Source organism: Pelecanus crispus, chromosome 3 (genome assembly GCF_030463565.1).
Source record: "Pelecanus crispus isolate bPelCri1 chromosome 3, bPelCri1.pri, whole genome shotgun sequence".
Lineage (NCBI taxonomy): Eukaryota > Metazoa > Chordata > Aves > Pelecaniformes > Pelecanidae > Pelecanus > Pelecanus crispus.
In genome coordinates this window covers 54,597,766-54,618,905 of record NC_134645.1, presented here as the reverse complement: position 1 = coordinate 54,618,905, position 21,140 = coordinate 54,597,766, and the positions used below count along the sequence as shown (strand labels likewise).

General features: G+C 35.0%; 1 protein-coding gene across 1 annotated transcript in view; it reads left to right on the top strand.

Annotated features, from left to right (window-relative positions):
- Positions 1-21,140, top strand: part of PACRG (parkin coregulated) — a 255,319-nt gene that overhangs the window by 115,535 nt on the left and 118,644 nt on the right. The window lies entirely within an intron of this gene.

The following is a 21,140-nucleotide window of genomic DNA, read 5'->3' as shown; positions in this document are numbered from 1 at the left end:
GATTTTCAGATTAATTTCAGACATGCAAGTTTCAGATGTTTGAAAGTATTAATGTCACAATTTAATTTTTGTCTTGTCACATTCACTGTCGGCATGCTAGTAGTTTTAGAATTTTATTAACAGGCTGTAAAACCACAAACAGAACTGAATTAAAGGAAAAATTAGATGAGACTCACAAAGTATGAAATCAGTTGTACGGGGTTCTACTGATAGCATTGAAGCTGGCACCTTTCTCTATAACCTCTTGAGTTTCAAAGCATAAAAAATAATGCTGACAATGTCAACTGCCAGCAGGAATGGACAATCAGATGCCTGTCATCTAATATTTACATCCACAATGTGTGGAATAGAATTTGTTGAATTAATCTGTTCCTGAAAAATTGGGAATTTTTTTAATGGTTTGGTCAGCTAGATGTGTACTACTGGATCTAGATCTTTCCTCTGTCAGTTAATACTGTAAATGGTTGGACTCGATGATCTTAAAGGTCTTTTCCAACCTATATGATTCTATGATTCTATGTGGGAACAGGTGAATTAAAGATAAATCCTTTGGGCATGGTGGGTGGTTGGAGCAGGCTGAATAAAACTAGAGGATCTTATTAGGGGCATTTCTAGAACTGTGCCATGGCTAATGAAGATTTTCTGGAGATTGCAGAGCTGAGGATGTGAAACTCTCTTCTTCAATAAATTAGGTGTTTTCTTTCACTTTGCTCACGTCCGTGGTTTCTTACTCTCTCTGCCATTTGGAGAGTATTTTATACCGTGATCAGAAATCTTGGTGAGACTCCTTTCCTTGCCTCCTTCTTTTGTGCACTGTTGAAAAAAAAGGAAGGAATGTACATAAACATCTATATACTTATACACATGGGCTTTTTTGGGCTCCACAGTGTAACGGTCTTCTTTGTATAGTCTGGAATGTACCATAATTATTACTTAAAAGTCACATTGCTCTTGGAGTTACAGAGAAATTTTGTCCAATGTCCTATGCCTTATTCTCTTTCTCTAGATGAGCAGAGAAGAAAAATAATTTTTTTGCATGTTCAGATAAATTTAAAAGCTACAAAAATGAGGTAAAATGAAAATTTCACATACCACCTACTTTTCTACAAGTGAAACTATTTAAACACAAATATATGACTTTTTGTCTTGAATTCTGAAGTGTTCTGCAACAAATAGTAATTTCAGTCATTTCAGCCTTCTCAGCCTGAATTTGTCTTGAGACAATGTGTTTAGGAAGCTGTCAATGCAAATATGTTTACAAAGCAGATGTGAATGCAGATAGTAGTTAATATGGCACATGAAAGAACTGGAAAGTGAAAGTTTAGCCCAGGATAATTTCGTAACTCTGCTTTCAAAATGTAATTTTTAACTGTGGAAATGTGAAATCACAATTCAGTTAGAAAAGTTTGAAGTTCTGAACTGTATATTTAAATCATCTTTAATATGTTTCCATGGTGTTTGTTATAGTAAAAAACCCCAGGTTCAGGTGACAGAAGTAGATTGTCTGTCTGACATTTTTCATGTTATAAACTTAACCTGTTGTGATGATCTGAAAAGGAGTAGTTAACTGATCAGACACACGTGATTCCTTTGATTTACACTGTTAGAAAGCAGTTTTCATGACATGCTGGTTTGATTCAGCTCTCACAACAGCTTGTAAGAGATAAGGAGGTTGTCAGAAAGATATTGGATGCTCAGGGGCTGCTTTTGAAGTTACTCAGAGCTGACAACTAATGAGAAGCTTTTTTTGATAACTTACCCTTCATTGTAGATAGATGTTATAGTTATTTTTTTGTGTGTTTGTAAACTGAGGGATTAAGTATGACTTTGTTTGCTGTCTTTCTGTAATATAAAATCTACCCTACCGCCAAACAGGTAGTTTGTTTAATTCCCGTTTTCTGTTTTCTGCTTTTTGTTTTTTCTGGTGAGTATTTTCTTTACTGTGTGTTAGAGCTAAACAGCGATGTTTTGGCATATTGAAGATGACAGGAAGTCTGAATTCAAAACTGAAGTGTTAGTGTGACTGCAGTGAATATGTTTGGCATGACAGCAAGAAATATTTTTTTCCCAAAATGGTAAATACATTTTGTAAGATAAGTGTACTTTTGTATGTGAGGAGCCTGTAACGTTATGAAGAGGTTAGTTATAAGTGTTTCTCTTGACAGAGGTTACTTGGGATGTATTTGACCGAAGTTACATGAAGTAGTGGCAGCTGGTTTTGCCTCCAGATGTACTTAGTAATCTTTGACTTTTTTTTTTTTTTTAACCTGCTAGAGATGGTTGTTAAGATACTTTTGGTACCCATGATGAATTGATAAAATAATACTGTTGGGAGCTGAAGGCACTATGACATGGAAAGAGCTATTTTTAAAGACTTAGAATTGTCATTCCGAGAATGTAAAGGAGATAAGGAAGTCAAGGAAACTATAAGTGAAGGAAACATGGAATAATACAAATAGCTTCAGTTTCAATGTTCTCACCTGTTATCTTCAGAAGGATTAATTGTTCAATAATTTTCCCTTCTCATGGAAATGAGTAAATGTATTTATTAATGTAGTATCAACCATGCAGATTTTAATTAAAAAACAGGCCTTAAACTTCGTACCTGAAAGTTAGACCTGTCTAAATGATTCCAAAATAGTAGTTCTGATAGAGCCAGTCCTACTCAGGCAGTTTTGCCACAAACAGGGGAAGATAGAATGTGAGGTCTTATTGCTCTGGTCTCACAAAGAGTGTGAGAGTTCTCAAAATGAAATTTATTAGATACCATACCAGTTTTCAGTAAAAAATTCTGGACTGAACAATGATGGAGCTAGTGCTCATGTAAAATTGTCTCCTTTGTACCATGAAATTGGTACATCAGGATATTTCATCAGTTTGGTAATACATGACAGTAATCCACTATTTCAAAATTAGTGGAGCTAATGGGCCTTTGGAATACGCTGAGGACTTAGGTTCTGACCCATCAACAAGGATTTCCATAGACTTCACTGGTCACTGAACCAAACTATCATGAATCATATGTGATGGTACAATCTTAGGTTATTTCTGAACTGTGAAGTAGATGCTTGCCACAGTATATCCTGGGATATTGGGGGACCTGGCTTTACAAGGAATGGTTTCCAGCCTTCCTGTTTAGGTGCCTTTCCCTCTTAAGGAGGATGGAAGTTGAGAGAGGAAATGGTATGTGTCCTCATACTTTCTCCCTAACATGGAGTCTGGAAGTAGCTAAGAATTATCTAGTGCTGAGCAGCTGAAAGCTATTCTTGTTTCACATGCAATTTAAACCACACCATGGTCGCAACCTCAGTGTAGTTACTGAACAAGCCTTAGAACTTGAAGTTTGGTGATTAGAAATTGAAGGATTGGGTATTACTGTCACAGGCCTGAAATTTCTCTCTTGTAGTTTTATTTGAGGGCATACTCCACTGGCAGACAAAATACTTCTAAATAGTGACGAGAGAAACTACAAAGCTTACAAGTTTGAAATTAAGAAAAGATCTAATGTTGATTATACAATGCATAAGAAATCCTTATGCAATGAAAAGTATCCTTACAGGAAACCACTGAGGCCAAGAAGTTATTCCTATCAGGGATCAGAGCTTTAATTGTTGGTTAAATAAAATTTTGAAAATTTGAAAGGTACATACATGCTGCTTATAAGCTTCGTTTATCAGTGTTGGAGAGAGAAATATGCTTTTAACAGGCATTTCTTGCTCATTCTTCTGAAGTATCATTATTAGCCAGGATGAGACATGAGATAGTTTGCTGCTCTGACTCAGAACGGCAGATTTACATTTCTCTTATTTAAACCTGCTAGCTGTTATCACTTTCTCTACTTCCATTTTTTCCACTGTCTCCTTCCTCTTCGCAGAGATCATGTGCACAAATAACAGTCTTTGGGGTTATGGATTGTGCCAAACTCCCAAACCATTCTGCCTCTATCTGAAATGGAGGCTTGGCCTCTATTTTAGAAAGTAAATTCATTTTCTGAAATGATACGTCAATACTTATCCTTTGACTGCTAGACAAGTTCACTTTAGTTGTGATGATGAACTAGGAACATCAAGTGAATTTGCACAGATGATTGAAGCTTGAACTAGTGGCTCAGTTATAAAAAAACAAGCTTCTGTATCCAGTTCCCACAGAGAATTGCCCTAACATCATGTCCCCTAATTCTCTATTGAAATTCTAGACCTTGCATATGATATGAGATAATTTTCAATGATTAAAATGGAATAGAATGTTTTTTTATGCTGGAAACTGTTGTTATCTAAATATTAAAAATCTTATTTTGGTCTCTTTAGGTAGTCTCAAGAAGACATCTTTTGTTATAATGATAATGCCATGGGAGATAAAACCAGAAACATCAATCTTAACAGAGTATTAAGTCTGAAATTTGATTATGATCACTTAAATCTCAATATGTTTAATTATTTTTAGTGTTCATTATTCTGTGAGAATATCCATCTTGAATGCTTGTCTGGTGTGATTAGATGAAGTTGTTATAAGGTTTAATTGATCTTTCTGAATTTCATATTATAGGAACAAAGCTCTAAGTACGGTAGCAGCCACTGAATGGTCTATCAAATATAATTTGGATTATTCAAATAATGAAAACATTTGTTACTCTTTTTAAAAATCGATTAAGAGGATTTTGAGTAATTACCCACTTAAAACTTTGTTGGATTCCTTCAGAAATTTGGATAATTGTGTGGATCTTGTATTGTTAGGCATAACTGATACTTAATGATGGTTTGGAAAATAATAAAAAAGAATATTGTAATACGTTTTCTATAATGTTCCAGCAATGTCTACGTACCCTGTTTTCAAGTCTACTTTCCACAGCCCATTTGACAGCTATTAATATAAATCTTTATCAGATTCCATTTTCCTTCTTATTTATTATTCTACTTTTTTGATTTCTATTACATTTCATATAAATATATGTTTATATTAGCCTTTATAGTACATTTCAATCCCAACTGAGCCTACAAGCAGTCTGGAAGCTTATTGCAGTAGGGTGACAAGTAAGACTTCATTGAGACATAAAACGTAGTCCCAAAAAAGAAAATCTGTGAAAAAATTGTAGTGACAAGCTTTTGGCTTTAGCTTGTTACACAGCAAAATTAATTTTCTGGCCCAATGCTGAGACAATACAGACAGTGCTAATGTACTGGTTTGGGCAAATGCCTCAGCCTAGTCCAAAGAGAGATTCATGTAGAAAAATCTACCACTGACGCAGCCGCTTATTTCACTGCATCTTCCAGACAGCAAATTAAGTTACTGAAGTAACATTGCAACAATGTAAAAATTGATATAGCTATGCAAAAATTTTCCTAACTTTTTAATATAATACAATAATATTGAAAATATTTGTATAATGGTTAAAAAAATAGATAATAATTTGCATTTTTCTGCATGACATAGCACATTTTTGGTAGCTAAGCAGACAGTGGGATAACTTGGGTGACTAAAGCCCAAGTGTAGTGCTACTGCTTTGGGGCTCAGTCCATGTAGCCTGTCTGTATTTTTTTTTCCCCTCTAAAATGAGTAGCAGAATTCCTAGTAAGATTGCTAAGGCTACACTATGCTGTGTGGCAAACACACCATGTTATAGTGATTGCTAAGGAAATAGGTCTGTGGAGAAAAAGCACAAGGAATGATTGTTGTCTACTGAGGCTTCTAAAAAATTGAGATTCCCATTGTATTAGTGAAGTCTATTTATACTTTATCAGTGTGTCTTATCAAGCTCTACTGGACAAAAACACTCTGTAATATATTAGCTTAGCTGATCAGTATATTTACAAATTCAGTCAACTGAAATTGATTAGTGATAGTGTATTTAGTCCCCTATGTATTGCCTTTGAACTGTTTTTCCAAAGAATAATTTCTAACATTTCTTCTCAGTCTAACTATACTGCAACTTATTCAGACTATAGTTTGATTAGGAGATATTCATAAAACTAGTATCTGTGAAGCTGCTGCACTTGATGATGTTAGCAGTGCCTGAATTCAGAACAACTCTATCAACAAATTCTCTTGCATTTTCACCTATTTTTGAGTTCAGCTCTCACATTAATTTCCTGTATCAAAACCTACCTAGAATATCCTAGTATTCAAATAAAAATTCTAATTTCTTAGCTATCTTTGGTTGTTTACTTCCATCCTGATACCTTTTTTGTCTCTCCATTAGAATCTGTACTGTAGCAGTGAGCTTTTCTACTGGTTTCAATGATCCTGCCTTGCTAGTCAGAGGTCTTTACCATCATCATTAACTTTATTTCAAAGACTACTTTTAAAAAAAAAAGAACACCCTCCATTTACTTTGCATGGATTTGCAGAATATATATTGTTAGGATTTAATGACTTCTGGATGTTTGTATTTGAGAAAAATTAATTAAATGGATAATGACCAGATCTTAGTTGTTGGTCTCTGCTTTTCAAAGCTACTTTCTTAACCCTTTAGAGACTACATAGGAATGATTGCATTAATAGGGTACCCCAAACTCTTCAACCCTATTAACAAACAAAAATACATAGGACCTGAGAACTGAGAACATGACTATAAATTGGGCATAAAACCGCATGTCCACATAAATCTACTGTGAGTACTGACGTGACAAACTAGTCCAATATAGGACTTAGCACAAAACAATGTAAAACAAACCAAAGGCAGTTGCTTATTTTACCAATATTAATTTACCTTCTCCCCCTATTATATAGTTTTATTTCATATGACCTGGGAACCAAGTAAGTGTTTTTTAAGCTTGTAATCTTACTTTTGTATTTGACATTGGGTTTGGTCCATTTAATTTTTATGTCCAACTTACTGATGTTACTTATTTATCTATGCTACTGAACTGTGAATTAATATAGCTATGGCCAACAAAGTGTTTGAAAAGAAAAAAAAATCATATGTTTAAGCATGATTTCTCAAGTTTTCTGTGCAAAATTTATTGCCATTTATTCTTCTGGTCAATGTGAAAACAGAACAGCATTCCTAGTGAATCTAGGAACTCTCTTAAACACAAAACTCTTAGAAGTCACATCAAAACTATAACTTACAGACAGATACAACATGATGTGTTGACCTCCTCGGTACATTTTTTCAAGGACAGTTTACAAATCCAATGATGTGATCTCATTTCATCTAGTAAAAACTATATTATAAAAACCTGTTTGTTTCAAATTCAGTTTGCAACACACTGGAAGACACGGTTCATCTTTCACTGATAAATTGAATAGAAAAGACAAAGAACTGGGCAATGATCCTGTGAAATACACTCTGACTTGCTGTACTGTATGATACTGGATTTTCTATAATGTAATTCTGGAGGTTTGCAGAGATAATAAAGCATAGTGCTAGCAACTGTTTTCCTGTTGGTTATTTTACTTAAGTTCAGTTTACTTTCCACAAATTTGTCTTTGGTTTACACTTTTTATTACTTCCAAAGAAAATAAAAAATCAACAATCAACCAGAACTATCATTGCCATAGTCTACTGTTGTTATTTATCTGAGCCTCTGTGGTAGTTTTTCCTTTCCCAGAATTTTCAGAAGAGATTCATCTAGCCTGAAAAAGAGTTCTTCAGTCAGTATTTTGTCTGTTGCTTTTCTAACCCAACAAAATAAAGCCTTGGATATTGCAGTACATTTTAATATTTTCCATCCAGATTTCACCAAAGCTACTCCTTCCTTCCAGGGGCGACTTCTATCTTGCTGAAATGAATACAGTTTGGAAAAGGTTTTCTTAAAAGAGCAAATAAATGCCTAATAAAGCAACCAGAACTGCACAGGGGAGGGTGTCTAAATTCAATGTCTTAAGTCAGTGTTTGATCAACATTTGGCCCCTTTGAAGTGCCATATTTTTATATACCTAAGTAGATTTGTTATGGGTACCAACTTCAGAAAGATCTGTTGAATTACCTGATTGGTATGAGTGTACTAGTTATCGTAACACTAATTTTGTATCCAGTATCTCAAGAAAACTTCTGTTTGGGCTGGCAAGACATTTCCCACAGAAATCTAAATTACTATATCTGGATAAATTATCACAGGTATATGAAGATGCCACAAAGAAGCAAATGAATAATTTCAATATTTAAGTTTCTGTTGAATTTGTTGGCAAGCTATGATCTCAAAAAAAATCATTGAAGGTCATGTGGATGTATTGACTGAAAGTCATCTCAAGCGTTCTTTCCAACTGTGAAATGCCATTTTCAGTGACACCAGCAATGTAACAGTTGTGTTCAATGACTCATTTCACAGACACGCATGTCAGATGCCACAAGCGATAGTAATCTCTTCCTAAAGCAGGGTTTATTTTTAACTTTTTGAGAGTAATATTATCTAATCAACTCAACTTGCTTAATAGTCTTGAGTGATACATCTACACCAAACATTCTGCTCATGTACTTTTTAATAAATTCCCTATAATACTAAAAAGTTAAGCAAGCAGACTTCTATTGATTTTTTTTTTTTTTTTTTGCAAATGTATTTGTGTTCTTCACTCTACCTCCATTTGCGTAAGTCATGCCAACCTCCACATTTATCCTCAAAAACTGACAGGGTCATAGTATAGCCTTGAGCATTGACACAGCACTGTTAAGTACGCAGATAGCACAGTCCCTGGTATGATTTTGTCCGAGACTTATTTGCCTAAATAATGTTCATCCATGATTCAGGGTAAACAACTACTGACACTGTTCACAGTATACAATTTAAAGGCAACCACCCTGTTGTGTACATCAAAGCGTTTAGCTGTACAGAAATGATCTCTTCCACACTACTGTGCATTGAGCTCAGAGAATGACTCCTGCCCTGTAGTATAGATATAGTTCATGCAAACATCTATTAGTCATGCTGTAGATTATCAGTTCTGAAAATTATGTTCTAGTCCTGAGTTTTGACTTATTTGGAATAACACTGATTTTCATAAGGGGAGGATTTTAACTTTTCTGTGGTAGAGGATTTTAACTTTTCTGTGGTAGCCCAATCTGTTCCAAAATCTGACCTTGAAATTTACAATAATATCCTAGCTATCTTGTTTCATAGCTCACTCTTGAAATAGAGAGGACAACACCTTCACAGTATTTGGTATCAGCCAGCAGATGGTGCAGTATTCCCTTCCATTTCTGAGGCTCTGTCAATGTCTGGTATTGGTTCATTTAGTATTTGATTCACCTGTCTGCAGTTTACCTTTGGGGACCTTTCAGCATTGCTAGCACAATGTCTTGGGTATTTCATTCCACAAGACGATGACTGAAAAGTGGAAATAACTTCAGAGCTATCTTTCAGGACTCTTGGAGGCCATGGGACAAAGGATTTCTGGTGGTTGACCTCTTCTTCTTAGACAGTCCTCTGCTCCAAAACTGCTCTTGGTCCATGCTCCTTCTCAGACACACTTTCAGGCACTGAGAATGTTTTGGTTTTCCTCTGTATTATTCCTGAAGTTAGTGAAGATTCACACATTGTGGCCCTACTTTCTCCAACTTGTTTCAGGAAGATCTGATTGCAGAACTTCTTTGTTGGGGAGATGCAGAAGTTCCTGGCCTAGATATACAGCATTGATGGTAACTGTCCCAATACATTTTGGTATCTTTCTGGATTCTGGATGGTTATCTGGAAATGTTTAGACATTGCTCTTTCCTGGGCAGGAGTGTCACTTTCATATGTGGGAAATTGAACCAAACAAACCTATTGGGATGGTGGAACAGATTCCCAAATCGATGTACCACTAAATCACTTTAAAAGTTAGGGGATGACTTTCAAGAGTTGTCAGTCAATCAGTTATGCAATTACTTTGTCAACATATATCACAGACCCCTTACAGCTTCTTGGCACTTTCTGAAAATCCCTTGGTCTTAAACATCAGTAAGGGTTTAACCAGTTTCCCCCTTTAAGAGATCCTGTTAATCAGTAGAGAGCTTAATCTAGTTCCTGTGGCTCTGAAGAAGCCACAAGGTAGGTCAGACACTTATGTGTGCTTGACTTCACCTTGCTGGAAATGTGTTTTTTCTAGTGTTTCTAGCGTCTATAATCTATTCCAGGAGTGTGAAGAATTCAGATGTTAAAGAGGCATACACATCTTAAAATATTCCTGTTACTGGAGTAACCTTATCCACCCTCAGAAAAAACAAGTGTTTTTATACATTTCATCATACATAATATCCTAAATAGTATTAAATATTAGTGTGATGCCTTTTTACATGAAATACCATTAAAATACGTATACTGAGGAAAATGTGCTGGGTGCAAACTAAATGTTTCTTTAACTCAGTTGAAATCTGGTTTGTTACTTAGTTACATTAGCTCTAGAGTTATACAGTTAGAAGTCCTGAGTAATTGGGTCACCTTTACACGTATTTGTTCTTTAATTAAGCTTAATCAATATGAAAATAAAGTTCAGTTATGTGCCCTATACTAGGGCTTCTAGGAAGTGGAGGAATGTCCAGTAGTTTGTGCATCTTACTTACATTTGTGACTTGATTTTTAAAATGGAATAGTTTAAGTCTGGCAAGAGATTGACTAGATGTCAGTGTTATGATTTTTAAACTGATATTGTTGTGTTGATTTCCTTTTAGAAGTAAATTCAGCAAATGTGCTGATAGTAATGACTTGCTTTGCCATATCTTATGTAACACAATTTGCTCTAACAAATTATTCCCTCATCTGAACCCATACTATAAATCATTTAGATTTTACTATATACCTTTAAAATATTGTCGATCTCAGCTTCTGTGTGTCCATTGGGTTAATCGTGGAAGGGATATAACTAAAAGTAGCAAACAATTTCATCCAAAATTAGGTGAAGTTGCCAACCGACCTTCTATGAGGAGTACTCCTCTTTGTGACTCCTCAGACAATTGTGTTCAGTTAGCAGAAACTTCTATTTAGCTCCAGTAAAGAACTCCTAGTTAGGCCAGTGTGGCCCATTGCAGCGCCCAAGTGGCATTAGTAGAACCAGAGTGAGTTACCAGAGGATGGTGTGAAACACCTTCCACCTGGAATTCTCCCCTCAGAGAGGAGAACATACAAAGTAGGACTCATTCCGCTCACAGAGCAAGCAGAGAGCAAGTCCCCCTGTACTCAGTGCTGGTGAGGCTGCACCTGGAATACTGTGTCCAGTTTTGGGCCCCTCAATACAAGAAAGACATTGAGGTGCTGGAGCATGTTCAGAGAAGGGCAACAAAGCTGGTGAAGGGTCTGGAGCACAGGTCTTATGAGGAGTGGCTGAGGGAACTGGGGTTGTTTAGCCTGGAGAAGAGGAGGCTGAGGGGAGACCTTATCGCTCTCTACAACTACCTGAAAGGCGGCTGGAGTGAGGTGGGTGTTGGTCTCTTCTCCCATGTAGTTAGCAATAGAAGAAGAGGAAATGGCCTTAAGCTGCGCATGGGGAGGTTTAGATTGGATATTAGGAAAAATGTCTTCACAGAAAGGGTAGTCAAGCATTGGAACAGGCTTCCCAGAGAGGCGGTGGAGTCCCCATCCCTGGAAGCATTCAAAAAACGGGCAGACATGGCACTCTGGGACATGGTTTAGTCTAGTCTACCCTTGATTGGTTTAGTGTGGACTTGGTAGTGTAGGTTAATGGTTGGACTGGATGATCTTAAAGGTCTTTTCCAACCTAAACGATTCTATGATTCTATGATTCTAAGTCTTGTAAGGGATGCTCCAGACCTAGGGACAGAGAACCGTTCTCACTGTTCTCACTTTCCTCCAGAATTAGCCTCATTTTTTATATGAACTTAATGAACTTCTCCCCTGAAGCTCTTGGAGAAGATTGTGTTACTAGAGTCCATAAAAATCTTTATCATCTTTCCTTGGCTGGCACTGCATGTATCACTTTAAGTCTTCTTACAAAATGGTATTGCACAATTCCAAATGTTTTATGGCTTCCAGAAGATTCAAGATGATAGCAGTTAGAAAAGAGTATCACAAAAATTAAATTTAAAAAAGTGTTAATTTTTTTCATGGCTTTAAAAACTTTTATTCAAGAAAGTACCCATATTAGAAAGTAACCTTTCTTAATACTGCCTATGTTGTTGACCTTTGCCTCAGGCTAGGCTTTGTACAAATCAGACCAGACTGTTATGTGCAAGTCTTTGAAATGAACCACCTCTCCCATATGTTTGCATAGTTTTCATCATGATTTAGCCTTAATATTAATCAATGCAATCACCAGAAGCTGCAGCATTATAAGTTGCAAAAGTAATTTATAGTTTTTACTTTTTTATCTTTCATTCTATTTACCACACTGGTAAATCATTTCGTCAGCCAATTTCAATTCTTTGCAATATTCCATAATTTCTATCATTCTGAGTAATACTTTTAATTTAAAATTGTTGTGGCCTGTGATAATATGCTAAGCAGCGTCATTTCTGCTAACCCCCAGGGCACTTCACCATTAGCTTTTTTGCTTCTTCTACTGTAACCAGCTTTTAATTCACGAAAGGACTTCATTTTGCTTCCTGTGGCTACTAACTTAATAATCTCCTGAACAGAACTCTGTTGAAAGCTTTTTGAAATCCTCATTCAATATCTACAGAGCCAGATATACTTTATCTATTATTTTGTTAACTCTTAAAACTGTGCCTTAGATTGCTTTCAACAAGCTGAATCTGCAGACTACAGACTACAGATTTCTGCTCTGTGTCTAGCAAGCCTGTTTCATAAGAGCAAGAGACATATGAAACCTTTAATTTAGTGTTGTAAACCAGCTTCTCAGTTCTTGCTAAACTTACAAGACAACCAGTTAAGTCACTGGACTCTTGTGCACATAAGATTCTGATTACACTTCTGAGAAGTATAGATTCCTTTTAAAAAATCCACCTGAAAAGTAGGTTATTCTCATTAAGAGAGTTATCCAAATGCTGTGTGAAATCAATAAGACTAACTGTATAATAATGAATGAATAGACTGTGGACTATGCCTTCCTTCTGTTTTGTACAGTTTTCCTTGCTTAATAGTAATGTTATCCACAAATATACAGTTGCATCTTTGGAGATTAATACAATGTGAGGGAAGAATTTTTCCAGTGTTGGTGGTATAGGAATAAAACCTAAACACTTGCAGTGCAGCTTGAAACAGGTGTGTGATAGGTATGATATTTTTTTCTCTGACAATGCTCAAAAATCCCCCATAGCAATGCATTTTTGGAATTTGTGAGCAAGAGTGTAACATGTCTGTTCCTGTAGGGAACCATCAGTAACCCCTTTACTTTGCTCAGAATAAAGGAATAATGGGAAAGGCTTAAAAAAATAAATAGCTTAATCACATTTATATACAGAAACACATTTGCTGCACATTTGCTTTTTTTGCAGAATACAACTGTTCCCTGTTTGGATAAACTTTGAAACTGCATAACGTCTCCAAAGTAAGGTATTAATGCAGACTCACCTTAAATCATTTGAAGAAATATCTCTTCTTTTTTCTGTTGGGAGAGTGAACAAAATACCACTACTTTGTTCTATTTTTTATGGACATTCTGCCCACTTTCCTGCCTAGAGGTGAATGTCAAGAGTCAGAAGGTGATAGGAACATTCTCACAGAATGCTCTTAATGTAGAAAAATCACTATTCTAATTTGCCTTTGAGCCATTTGGTTTCATCATTTTTATTATATTTTTAAAAAATATTGTGTGTGAAAATGCAAATGATAATGTTTAATGACATGTTTTATAAGCTTCCAGAATTTCTAAAGCCATAAAAATGCCAGTTTTTCTCTATGTGTATGTCTGAAACTTATGATAAAATTGGATGGATGGACAATTCTCATTGTGCATTACATTGTAGAAGGTTTTGTGGTATTTTATATTACGGTTTATTTATTAAAAAAAAAGAAATCTTCAGATAGTTGTTTTTAACTTTTCCCACAGACAGTTTTTTCTATGTGCCTTTGTCCCAATGTTCCTGTTTATCTCTAAATTTTCTGGTTTGTGTTATTTTTATTAAAACCAAAGAATTTCAAGTTAATTTGACAGACAGCTTTTCATGAATAATTGGCAAAGAGAAAGGAAATGAATGCCAAAAAAAAAGAAAACAATGACTTGGCCACTAGCTTTCCGAATGGGACAGAATCAGTTGACACTCTCACCTGATTTACCTTCATGATTAATTCTTGAAAAATAACTTAAGAGTGTTAACTTTCATCTTATTAAAATGGTAGCAAGCAGTCTTTGAGCAAAAGATGAATATTTTTTCCAAAAAGTTAACTTTAAATTAGTTCTATACTGACATACTGCCTTGTATGTGTTTTGTTGGGATGGACAAACTGGTCCACTCTTCTTCCAATAAAGTTTAAAATGAACTCCATATTGCACAAAGTAAATAAACAAAGATTAAGATGTCTTCCTCAAAAATTGGGAGAGTCTTGCAGCCACCTCCTTATTGTCCTTCTACTTTCAAAATCTGCCTTGGATAGGGGGGTGGTTAATCTCTACCTAGCCTCCTCCCCTTGCCTATTACTGGGACAGTATTATCCTCTTTGCTTTCCTTTTCAGAGAATAGGTATCCACTGATCTAATTAAGTGTCTGCAAAATTGAAAATTTCTTCTTCACAATGATAATCCTTTGTCCATTCTATAGTGAAGGAACAGGGTTTGTCCTCTGCTTCTTGCTGGTGTCTAAGTACAGCTGTGGGGGATTTCTCAGATGTCGCAGCTAAGGGTGGAACTTAATCTACCATGGGGCTACAGACACCTGAGGAATCATTAATTCACATTCACCTCACAAAGTAATATAATATTGCATGGCTATTATAAGTGCAAATTATCTTTACACATCATGTAATGCTCATATTAGGCAATACCAAGTAAGATTAGCAAAATGTAGAGAAAATGGCCTCTCTGTCTTAATCTAAAGTTTCATATTTACTGTGCTTGTGGAACTCTTACAACTTATTAATAAATCAGGTAAGGAAATAATGGAATAATTGGGTGTGTCTAACAAGGTGTCAGCAAGTCTTTGAGCACCAAGAAGAATGTAAGTAGATAAGCATACATTCTGAAGTAGTGGAGATACTTTTGTCTGCTACTGAGGTTATTGTGTGGTCCATTATTTGCTTTACACAAACAATTCTCAAGTATGTTCCACATTTGTCAGAGTCATGTTTACAGAGCACTTTTCTCAGGGTGCATTCATCTTCTATTTATAATGCTTCCCATCAATTAAAAGAAAGCAATCCTTTAAGCATAGTCTACAGCTATTTGCTGTATTGGAAGAATAATATATTTTACATGCTTTCTTAGAAATCAGTTGACTCAGATAATCTAATGTGATCAGAATCCAAATAAATAAGAACAAGTTAAAAACCACTTAATTTCCTTTACTTTTTTTTTCAGTTTGGGGTAATCCTATGTATCAGCTTGTCCGTTATTTCCAATGAAGAATTAATGGGAATAAAATCTGGATATTTTATATTAGGGCAAATTGATGATAATAGCGGGTGAGCTCTCATGACTGCCTTGTGTAGGAGCATTAATGCTTTTCTATCTATACTAGAAGTACACATTTTAAATAATATTTGTCCTTTTCTTATTGGTGGCTCCTAATGATGAATTAGTCTGCTCAACTCTTTTTCCTGTCTTACTATATCACACTGATGAACTCCTATACTGTGACAGAAATCCTTGCTATTAGTCTGTCCCTTTGACATTGTATGTCATACTATAAGGCCTATATCTCATAATTCAGGGGTTTTTTTGTCATCCTGTTTTTTCCTGTATGATACACTGACCCTCCTCTATATTGACAAGACCTGCCTGATCTGTATTATCAGTGAAGTGTATATTTATAAAATGTAAATCCAGGCAGTACAATTAAAAATATTTATGAAAATGCAAGGATAGAATTCCCTCCCCCCAGAAATGTCCTAGATTATCTTCTGGATGGCATAGCTCACAGACTGTTAGAGATTTGCACATGTAGCTGAGAATCCATTTCTTAAATAAAAATTAATTCTTAGGTTGCATTTATAGGAAGAGATTTCAGGTTGGCTTATTACCTCTCTCTAGCTGGGGAGGAGTTTATGCAAATTTCTATCTTCCTTCTCCTTGCCCCCATTTCTCATCCAATCATTGATTCTCTATTTAGAGAATAATATGACCTTCTTGATTATTAATTTTCCTAACCTCAGTAACCCTAGTAAGATTAGATTGTAACCTTCAGGTGTGGCAACTGAAAAGAAAAAGTTTTGGTTATCATATGCAGGACCATCAGCATTGCTAGTAGCAATTGTTCTCCAAATAATGTGTGTGGAGTATGTCTGCTGTAATGACATAAATTTGAGTATTTGATTTTCAATAACATTACAGAGGTCTTGATCATATCCAGTTCTAGACATTATTGCTTACAGTAGATTATGAATAGACTGGTTTTTCCATATTGCCAAATAATTTTGATCAAAATGTGTCTGTTTCAGGCATGCTTCTCATTCATACATAACAAGCATGAGCCAAAAGTAAGTAGATGCATTTTATTATGAGTCTTTCTGCATAATTTGAGAAGAGTCCACTTGGATTGTGCAGCAGTGTCAGCTGAGAGAAACCAGTTGAAAAATGGAGAGAGGCAAATGAGACAATTAGCCTGCAGGGGTAAAGAGTTGTATTGCTTCGTTTTGGAGCTATATGTAGAAGGAACCTCATTGGGCACATAGGAATAATAGCTAGAAAAAAATTATTTATATGACCCTTAAAATGAGAAAGAGAAAAGAGTTTAGAACTACATTTACTTTAAGGTGCGCATCATAGTTAGGAATCTTTTCATATCATGCTCCCCTTCAGTGTTTTCAGACTTAAATGTTAGTGTGTTGCAACTTCATTTGAAATAGCAATAGGACATCAAGATATAGAAAATGCTATGGAAAATTGAATTATATCTTGCTATATAAAATATAATCGAACAATATCTCTCCCTAGCTTTTCTTCAACTATTTTTATTGATGACAGCATTATTCTTGTAACTAACATGGAGGTAATGGGGAATGCAGTAAATTAAAAATTATCATCTATGTAACATTTCTGTACTTTTTTCTTTTTTTCTTTACATGAAGTGATATTTCAGAGCTGAATTCAGATAGCCAGTAAAGTAACACTCAAAAAAACATTTCTTATTATTGCTTCTTTTAATTTATCCATGGGAAGCAAATATTTTCTTTTGTTATTTAAGTTCTTGTGGGAAGTTAAATATCTACAGAATGTGTTAAACAGGCTCTGAATTTAGTTTGACTGAGTTAAAAGATTGCTGTTGGGATGTTTATCTAGTTTCTGCCTTGCCATTATCTGTTTCTCTTTGAGTTTGATAATCTTTCACTTGGTTTAAGGTAAGTATTTTATCATTTCATTGTAGAATGCAAAATATAGGTACAGTTTCCCTCTTTTTTTTTGATAGGGCACGAGTAATAATTTAGACTAAAACTCTTTCAATAGAGAATCTTTGTTGTATGAACTTATACAGTATTTATTGAAAGGTGAAATACAGCAGACTAAAAAGAGAATAATTTCTTGCTGGAAAACTTGTAGGGACTAAATGCAACAGCAGAATTGAGCTTTCAACTGTAAGTACCATAAGCAAAGTTACCATATTAAGAACTCCATCTAATCAAGGCTAGAAAAGACTAGTGAGCATTACTTGCTCCATAGTGAAGATTAAAACTAACATCCCATTATGAATCAAGAGCAAGTATACTAAAAGCAAGAAACCAAAAACTGTGAAATGCACAGGTTTCATCTTGACTACAGACAGAGGATGCTGGATGAAAAAAAAGAAACCTTGAAAAAGGTTGAAAGAAATCTTGGAAGAAAAATCAGAAAGGAAGTTCAAAACTGAGACTATTCAAGAATGTTTCTGCTTTTCTCTTTACATGAACCTAGAAAATAGAGATTAAATAGCTGCTATAGAATGGAAAACAAATTTTAAAAGAAACTACTATTTTACAAAGAATCCTTACAAAATCTTTACAATCCTGACAAAAACTCTTGTTTGTCCTTATGAAACCAACAATTCCAGAGTTTCTTTTACTATACGTCATTTTAATGCCTTAGATAAATACATTAAATGAGTACATAAACAGTTAGATACAATGTTTCTAGGAGATCAAATCCAATTTTTGGATAATCATGTCAAAGACATATAGTATAATGTAATCAGTTGCATGAAATGAGGTGGAAAATTAAGTTGTTTATGTACCTTAAACACTACCTTCTAAAACTCAGGTTTGCCTTATAGATTACCAGATTACTTTAAATATGATTATTTAAGAAAGGCAAATAACATCCTTATTGTCAAACTTCTATACCTTAAGTTCTCTCAGATAGTTTGCTTTCTTCATCTAACAGGCAGATTAGCCACAAAACTTATTTTTACTATTTACAACCTAGGCTCTTTATCTGGGTTTTCATTGTCTCAGCAGACTTGCCTCTCCCTGTGAGCTGCTTCATAGGAAGAGATTTGCTGCTGGACAAATTAATTGTGATACTGCCATTAGTTTCCTCCCATCTTATGCATTGGTTATACACATTGATAAAACAACAGTTATAAACTGTATATTGTTTCTTTTTCACCTAGGGAGTTTTTAGTATACATAAGTAGCATGGAAGTTTCATGAAACAGAAGATATTACTGATTATAAGACAGTTGTTTTGTGACCATATTTTATAGTAATATATCAATTTTTGTTAGTTGGCCTATTTACTGAAAATTCCGAGTCTGGGTTCTCACAACTTACAAACCACTAGTACAGAAGTTCATAATAATTATTGTGAGAGGAGTTCTTAAAATCCATAGTTCCAGCATTCTTGTCAGATGTGGACAAGTTTTGCCAAGAATTTGAGCTTTAATCAGCATTTTTTGTGGGTGGATGTGAAAAACAAAAGAATTTTGTGGGCGTAAACAGAAAAATCACATTTTTCTCTGAACAGCTGTATAATAGCCACTTTTAAAAGCTAAATAGTAAACACAGAAGGAAAGGGTTTCACACCAGAGAATGTAAGGCAAAATATTTCTGGCTTCCATATTGTGGGAGTTATTATAGAGAACAAAATGTTAAGTAAAAATTGGCTGTATACTTGGACAGCTGACACTTCAAGAAATGAGTTAGAAATCAGAGTCCTTTTCAGAGCCATGCCAGTTGCCAACCACTTATAGCTTTGGAACTAATTGAGAAGTGAGGAGTACGCACAAATGCTTTAGGATCTACAGCTTGTCATACCTATATTTTGTAGAGATTTTTTTTTCATAATAAAGCTTTTGTGTCATGTGTAAAAATCAGATTTGTTTTTAAACCCAGAAATCATATTCAACTTAAAGTTAATATATATTTTCTATGTATATGTAATGTATAAGTGTAAGATAGTGTTGGTAGATAAAGGTAATATCTTTTATTGACCAGTTATTATCACTGAGAAACATTGACAAGCTTTTGAATACATAAGCTTTCTTTATATCTGAAACAGAAAAAGCGTATTTCAAGGGCAAAGAACAGCTGAGAAAAATTGCTCAGAGTATCAGAAATATCACATCTTTGAGAAGAAAGATAACTGATACACTTAGAGGAGATATTAGAGAAGAGTGGGAGAAATAAGAGATTCTACTATATGTGTTTTGAGCAAAATAGTTGCAAATCCTGAGTCAGTAATCTAATATGGATGTGTATCCATCAAGGATATTTTTCCATGCAAGTAGTTTGCAATTTTTAAAGAGTTGTCAAAAACCCATGTAAGGAATGGATTCTAAAAAAAAGAAAAAAAAAAAAGACATAACCTGATAAATGGTTTTCCTCATGAAACACACCCCCCCCAGTTTAAAAAAATCCCACACATTACTAATTGTCTCTCTTTTTCACATCTAAAGCTTTCCCCAGACACAAGTAGCTGTTGTAGGTTTTGTTTTCGATTTCCTGAAATTAGAACATTCAATAACAAAAAATGCAATCCAATAGTCTTATAAACTACAAATTAAAAGTTAAAAAGAAAAATATATAAGGACGTCTTATTGTCCTATTGACAGAGAACAGGAAAAAATTGCTTCTTCTTGGTCCTGCTTTTTTGTCAATGATTTTTTGACCACCTGGCCATTTCTTACCTGATACAGGTTTCTCACTGTAACAAACAACTAGGCCTCTGACTTAGGCTTGTTACCAGAAGTTTGTAGTTGCTATATTGCTGTCTTCTGTTCTCAGTGACTTTGGGGGCAGACTTCTTTTACCATCTCACAAGTATTTTCCATGGCATGCTGAATGTCCTCAAGAAATACAAAACCCTTCAATTTAGGAATTTAAATGTCTTCTGATTCTTGTTTTGTAAAGATCTTCATACATGGTTGCTTGGTATAGTTATTTTTGAACTTTCTCACAAAGTGACCCTGCGATATTTACCCTAAAGGCATCTGCTAAAGGTGTTTTGCCTTGTGAAACAAAAGGCCAATGAGCAAAAATTACAGAGAAGCCATCACACATGGTGTTGCAAAAATAGGAAATGTGGGTTTCATTTGTTCCTTCTTCTGCATGCTTCATTACAGGGGACTTGATTTCATTCACATAGGTGAATAGGTATTACACAATTGTTCTTTTTAGTCTCCTATAAGAGATTAACAATCCACACATGTGAGACTATGTAAGTATGTAATTGGCGCTATGTCTGCCAATAGTGAGATGCTCACAGCAAATGTAAAGGACTTACTTTCAAGTATCTGTTCCAAATAATTTTCATTTATCGTGGATGGATCAATTTCGACATGAAAGATTGAAGCAGTCAAGTCAGTAGCTAAAATGCACAAGATCAGGATTCATATCTGCTCAGAGTCAAGCAGGGAGGAAAATGAATCAAGGCTGCAAACAGAGAATGTACGTCTGCTACTTGCTGACTATGGGATTTACCCAAGAAGTGTAAAACCCAGGTTCAGTTCTTTCAATTCAGTTCTTCTTGGCTGCATTATTTCAGACTTTTCTTCCACAGTTCAAGTGAGAATGTGATTACTGGCCCCAAATCAAGGGCTGGGTATTTGTTTGCTTAACCTGACAAATTCTTTTTAGGATATTTGGAGCTTCAGCTTGGTCTATGTGACAAAGCTTGTTAGGTGTGAAGGAGGAAGCACCTACCCAATTCCAAAATAGAATCTCATTGGAAAAATAGGGTAGCGGCTA